Genomic DNA, 7,226 nt, shown 5'->3' with positions numbered 1-7,226 from the left:
CCCCTATTTTCTGCTTCATTTTGTGTTCTTCAGCTATATTTGATCGTATCACGTTAGTTGGTTCGGGTTCGAAGTGGTTTTGGAGAGAATTGAGACACTTAGTCTCTTTTGAGAAGGTTTAAAGTTGGGAAAGTTGATCAGATGTCGACTTATAAGTAAACGACCTCGGATTTAAATTTTAATGGTTCCGTTAGTTCCGTTAGATAATTTTGGACTTAGGAGCGCATCCGAAATGTAATTTGGAGGTATGTGGCAGAATTAGGCATGAATTGGCGAAAGTTGGAAATTTGGCAATTTTGGTCGGCAGTGAAAAATTTGATATCTGGGTCAGAATGGGATTACGAAAGTTGGAGTAGGTTCGTAGTGTCATTTGTGACGTGTTTGCAAAATTTGGGGTCAGTTGGACGTGATTTGCGGACCGCGGTGAGGAGTGTGCGGCCGCGATGGATTTATGCGGACCGCGAAGTGAAGGTTCAGAGAGCACTAAGCGAGGTTTAGGGTTTTATTTCACATCTTGGACTTTGGGAGCTTGGTTTGAGGCGACATTTCAGAAGTTTTTCAAGGAAATCATCTAAGTAAGTAATTCTAACTCGGTTTTGGCTAATATTTATTAATATATCATTGAATTCATCATTCTATTCGTGATTTGGGATGGAATTTGGGGAAAATTGTTGGAGTTTCATAAAATATATTTTCAGGAATTAAAAGCCTAATTGAGGTCGGATTTGAGTGAAACTAGTATGGTTAGTCTTATAATCGAATAGGTTGTCGGATATTGCAACTTTTGTCGGATTTCGAGACGCAGGCCCGGGGTCCGACTTTTGAGTTGACTTTTTGACTTTTTACCTAAAGCTTAGCAGTTTCTTATGGGATTGATTCCTTTAGCTTGTGTTGATTGTATCGAATTATTTGGCTAGATTCGAGGCATTTAGAGGCCGGTTCGAGAGGCAAGGACATCACGGAATAGGGATTTAATCGGTTTGAGGTAAGTAATGATTGTAAATCTAGTCCTGAGGGTATGAAACCCCAAATTTCGTGTCGTTTTACTATTTTGAGGTGACGCTCATGCTAGGTGACGAGCGTGTGGGCGTGCACCATTGGAGATTGTGACTCTGTCAGTCCCATAGCAGCTGTAAAGTTGCGTTGGTTGAAACTATATGATACTTATGTGTTTTAGAAAGAATTTCTATAAATTGGGCTGAATGCCATATTTTGGCCTTGTGCTAGAGCTGTTTGGACCCTTAGGGGCCTTTTCTTACTATTCTCTCAATGTTTTTGGTTGAAACTCTATACTCAGTCTTGTACACATATTGATTTCATAACTCAGTCTTTATTACTCTGTTTTGATGCATATAAACTATTGTTTTGGGCTTAGTACCCTGTTTTTACTGAGAGCCCGAGTGGCTTGAGAGGTTTATGACTGAGTGAGGTCGAGGGTAATGCTGTATGGTGGGCTGGGACCGGGACCGGATCGGGCCCGCGGTCCTAACGGGCTAAACGGGCCTGGCGGGCTAGTCCTTAATGGTGCAAAAAGCCCGCGGCGGGCCGGGTCACATTAAATAGCCCACGAGCCCGGGACCGCTAAGCCCGGGACCGGCTGGCGGGCCTAACGGGCCTCTAACGGCCACTTTTTAAATTTTTTTTTTAAAAAAATAGCAACGGTCAAAAATTTAAAAAGTAGCCGTTGGGATGCAATTTTGACCGTTTGGAACTTTCAAAAATAGCCATTTGGCCCCCAAACTTTATTTTAACCCCAAACTTTATATAATTACACTTTTTCCCAATTCTCAATTATAAATACCCCCTCATTCTTTCATTTTTACTCACCAATTCATCAATCTCTCTCAATCTCTCTCAATCTCTATACTATAATTGCTTATTTTATTGTTGAAATTTCGTGAAAAATTGTGAAGTTGGTGAATTGAAGTATTCAAGTCTTCAACGATTTTCAATTTTCAAGAAGTTGTTCGGCAATTCGGTAAACTCGTTTCAACTCTTAAGTTTTAAGAATATATTTTTGTGTGTTTTAGTTTGTATAATTGTAATTAATATGACATCTTTGATAAAAATGTTTGGTGGTAAGGGAAAAGCTAAAACTGGTGAAAGTAGTGGCCAACCTACTACCCTTCCCCCGGCTCCCCGACCCAGACCTGGTAGACGTCTTGCTGCTCCTATTATTCTTGATAGTGATAACCCCTGTTTTCAATTTTTCGATAGTCAATTTTGCCATAATGTTGCACCAGGTGAAAATTTAGATGATGAAACTATGAATGCTCTTTATCCTAATCAAACTGTCTTTGAAAATGATGAGGAAAATGAGGATGAAGATGAAACCCAACTGGATTTAGATGATACACCTACTAGTCCTTTTAATAACCCAACTGATGTACCGCCCGACCCACCTGTAGAAACCCCTAGTTTTAATAGACAACCTCCTAAATGCCTAGAAACATCATTAGTTTGGAATTTTTTTACTCAAGTAAGAGAACAAAATAAGGCTAAGTGTAAAACATGTGGGAAATTACTGGCGCATAAATATACTTGAGACCGTAGCGGCACGGGTAGTTTGACTAGGCACATAAAAACACACCCTAGAGATAAAGTTAGATATTTACAAATGAAAGCGCAACTAGAGGGGACACGTGTAGATTTTGCGGATAGCCCTAGTACAGGTTCAAATCTAGTTCAACCAGGAATTAACACTGTGACCAGAGGTATTTTATATTACTATCCAAATAGAGATCGTAAAGAATTAGCAAAGATGGTTACCGTTATGTGCTTACCCTATTCTTTTCCTTCTAATCCTAATTGGGTGCATTATATTAGAAGAGTTTTTAATCCTACTTATAAAGGTTGGCCTCAAGCAACAGTTAAGAGCGATATTTATAAATATAAATATGAATATGAACAATATTTGCGGTATTTATTTACTCATATAACTAATCGGATTTCTATTACTACTGATATTGGTAGAAGTGGTAATGATTGTGATTATCTAACTGTTATAAGTCATTGGATAGATGAGGAGTGGACAATGCAAAAACGCATTATTGCGTATAAAATAATTAATTCATGTCACACAGGTAAGTTTATAGCTAACACTGTTGCAGATATTTGTAGATATTTTTGCTTTAGAGATAAAATAATGTCAATTTCTATGGATAATGCTTCTAGTAACACTAGTGCTATAGGCATACTTACAACAACACTAAATCATGCATTTAGGAATATATTCCATGTTAGATGTATTTGTCATATTTATCATTTAATTGTCGGTGATGGTATGCGAATTTTAAATTTAGAAATTGAAAAGGTTAGAATGGCTCTTAATTGGCTTTTTTATTCAAACCGTAGAAGTAGACTTAGAGATTATTTTAAAAAATGTGATGAATATGGCCTTAGAGAAAGAAAGGTTCCTAAAGCTTGCCCGACTAGATGGAATTGTATGTACGAAAGTTTAGTAGTTGCATATGAATATAGAAACCCAATTAATGCAACGTTTAATGCTCGGGTAGGTGGTGAGGATGATGATGAAATGCTTACTACTCAAGATTGGACGAATGTTAAAATTCTTATAGATTTTTTAGAACATTTTCAAATTGCTACAAATGCATTTTCTGGGCAATATTATCCTACTATTTCAAACTGTTTAGTTTATATTGCAGCACTATGTGATTTGTTTGTTGAATTTTCGGAGGGTGGGGAAATTTATCAACTTGCTATAAATGAAATGAAAGAAAAGTTTAAAAAATATTTTTTCCCTATCCCTCCTATTTATGGTGTTGCTGCAATGTTAAATCCTACAATAAAATTAGGAGGTCCTCATTTTTGGTACTCAAATATTTATAAGGCTTTAGATCTTTCAAATGAGGAATTTGCTACACTTGCAGATGCAAAAGCCTCAATTAAAATTAATTCTCAAACAATTTATAATGATTATCAACTTGCCTTAGAGCATGCTAGGCCAAATGTTCCAACCCCTACTCTGTCTAGTTCACAATCGTCTAAAAGAGCTACGGGCTTAAAAGCACTTAAATCCTGGATGGAGTTCAGGGGTTCTCAAGGTGATAATTATGATGAAACTTCACATCTAAATGAGCTTAAAGTTTATTTGTCGCAGGGACTTGAAAAGGAGAATCCAGACGACACTTTTGATCTTTTGGAATGGTGGAAGGCAAGGGAAAAACATTTTCCGGTTCTTGAAAGGATGGCTCGGGATATTTTATCTATTCAAGCTTCAACTGTTGCATCAGAGAGCGCTTTCAGTCAAGCAAGACTTCAAATAGGTGATCATAGAGCATCTATAAGGGAGAGCTTGGAAAAATCTGTACTGTTCAGAGATTGGATCCGCTCGGAAAGAAGAAACTTTGGAATTGCGGAATCACAACCGGCGATAGATGAAGCTTATGAAGAAATGATGGCGGAACTTGCGGAGGATGCTGCTTCGCCCGGAAGTGGTGATGAACAAGCTTCTTTTCCACCACCACCAACGCAACCTCCTCCGAACATTGAAGGATTTATGAGATTTGTTAGAGATACAATGTAGATTATGGTGTAACTTGTACTTTGGCACATCTTCTTTTAGTTTTTTCCCTTTTAATGGTGGTATTAGTACCTTGTTGTGTTCATTCCATTGGGGGGAGGAAGACTAAGAAAGATATGTCATTTTTGGTAATAAAAATTATAAGACATGCCCTTGAATATCTTTTTGCAATATTTTTTTGTCTTTAACTTGCAATTATTTATAAGCTATAATATATATACATAACATACAATATATACTACAAGAAAATATATAAGGGAATATATATACATAACATACAATATATACTACAAGAAAATATATAAGGGAATATATATACATAACATACAATATATACTACAAGAAAATATATAAGGTAATATATATACATAACATACAATATATACTACAAGAAAATATATAAGGTAAAATCTCTCTCTCTCTTTCTCTCTCTATATATATATACTACAAAACATTATAAGAAATTATATTTGGAAATATATATACATAACATACTATATATAGTATATTATACGGGTATACTATATATATATATATATATATATATATATATATATATATATATATATATACTATACTAGTATACTATATATACTACAAAATAAGATTTTTCAAAATTCAAAATGAGGGCCCCACCCCCAATGACCACCAACGGCCATATTGCACAAATAGCCGTTTTTTTTCAATTTACAAAACTAACCTTCTCTAACACTATAAATACCCCCCTCCCTCTTATTCATTTCAATACTTAATACTCATTTCTCAATCTAAATTTCTATCAATCTCTCAATCTCCAATTTTCAAGACTTCAAGTCTCAATCTTAATTTTCAAGTTACATCATGCCTCGTTCGGAAAGAGTGCGCTTATTTGTTTCGCACTACTATGAAGTGCTTGAAGAAAATGAAGAAGGCCAAATATTAAAGTACAAGAACTGTGGAAGAGTCTTAAATTTTCGTTCAGGGTGTACCACAGACATTTTAAGGAGGCATATAACGTATTGTGTTGATGGTATTTATCCGCAAATTCGTCTTTAAGATTTTTCAACAATTTGTGTTATTTTAAAATTATTAGACGTATTTATACTTCATGTTGTACTTTCTTATTAATTTATTATGCATGGCAATTTAGTTTTACTATTGTTTTGTTATTTTACTTTTTCGTCAAGCTCTTTAATAATTAGATTTCTACATATATACTACATATATATTTTTTATATAGCCATGATATGGTTTACAAGAAATTGTCTTAAACAAAATTTTTTTTAAAAAAAGCCCAAAAATAATAAAGCCCGTTAGGCTCGCTAAGCCCCTGAGCCCGACCCGTTTAGCCCAGGACCATATGGGCTTAGGCCCGTCACGGGCTAGTTCCACCTGTTGAGCCCATGAAGCCCGGGACCGTGAGGCCCGGGACCGCCAGAGCCCAGGCCCGTTAAGTCCGGCCCGTTAAGTCTGGCCCGTTTGGCCCATTTAGGCCCGGGCCCGGCCCAGAATACAGCACTTAGTCGAGGGCATGATCTGTGAAGATATTTATGTGATCGGGCTACACACTACAACATGTTGTTACTGATTCATGATTGAGTGAGGCCGAGGGCCTGATTGATTTATGCCACGGGGTGTCTTGTTATAGTGCTTAGGCTGAAGGAGCCCCTCTAGAGTCTACACACCCCCAGTGACGCGGGTACCCTGATTATGAGTGATCTTTTTCCTAAGGGGCTGTATATGAGTGATGATGAGGTTTTCCCGAGGGACTGTTTATGATTCATGTTTGCCCGAGGGGCTGTATACGAGTGATGTTTGCCTGAGGGGATGAGTATGATTTATGTTGCCCGAGGGGCCGTATACAAGTGAGTTTTGCCTGAGGGGCTGTATATGATTTTCATCACTTTTACTCTCTTTTGCGTTAAGCCTCTGTTGAAATTGTTGAAAAATATCTTCAAATGATTTTTTATCGAGAATTAGATTTTTAAACGAGATGATTTGACTCACATACTGATTTGAAAGCATGTTGTATTTACTGAGATTTCACAATGTGGACTTTATGTGTTTTACTGCTCGTCACTACTTCTTAGTGTTTATTTACTTTAATTACTTACTGAGTTGACACTCACATTACTCCTTGCCCCTTGTGTGAAGATCTATGTGTTGCTAGACGTGGTTGCGAGTGTTGATTTCATCCGTCGTGGATTTGTTGGAGTTAGTAAGGTAGCTGCACGACGATCGCAACCCTGCTCTTCTCCCTCCTATCTTCCTATAGATGTTATTAGTTGTTTCCCGGACTGTATTAGTCTTAGTATTATCAGAATGTTCTTAGTAGATGCTCATGACTAGTGATACCCCAATATCGGGTTTTTCTTTCCGCACTTTTGTTATCCAGTTGTTCTTTAAGAAGTATTATTATTAAAATATTGTGAATTTTATTTTTGAAAATTAAATATTGCGCTGTTTTTGGTAAAGAGTTGGCTTGCCTAGTTTCACGATAGGCGCCATCACGACAGGGTAGTTTGGGTTGTGATAAGTTAGTATTAAAGCCTAGGTTACATAGGTCTTATGGGTTATGAGCCGATTTGTTAAAGTCTTACGGATCGGTACGGAGACGTATGTACTTATCTTCGAGAGGCTGCAGAACCTTTAGTAAAACTTCACATTCTTGAATTCTTGTCATGCAAATCTATTGATTCTGGTA

This window comes from Nicotiana tabacum, chromosome 1 (genome assembly GCF_000715075.1).
Source record: "Nicotiana tabacum cultivar K326 chromosome 1, ASM71507v2, whole genome shotgun sequence".
NCBI lineage: Eukaryota > Viridiplantae > Streptophyta > Magnoliopsida > Solanales > Solanaceae > Nicotiana > Nicotiana tabacum.
Note: the sequence above shows the minus strand (reverse complement) of the source record.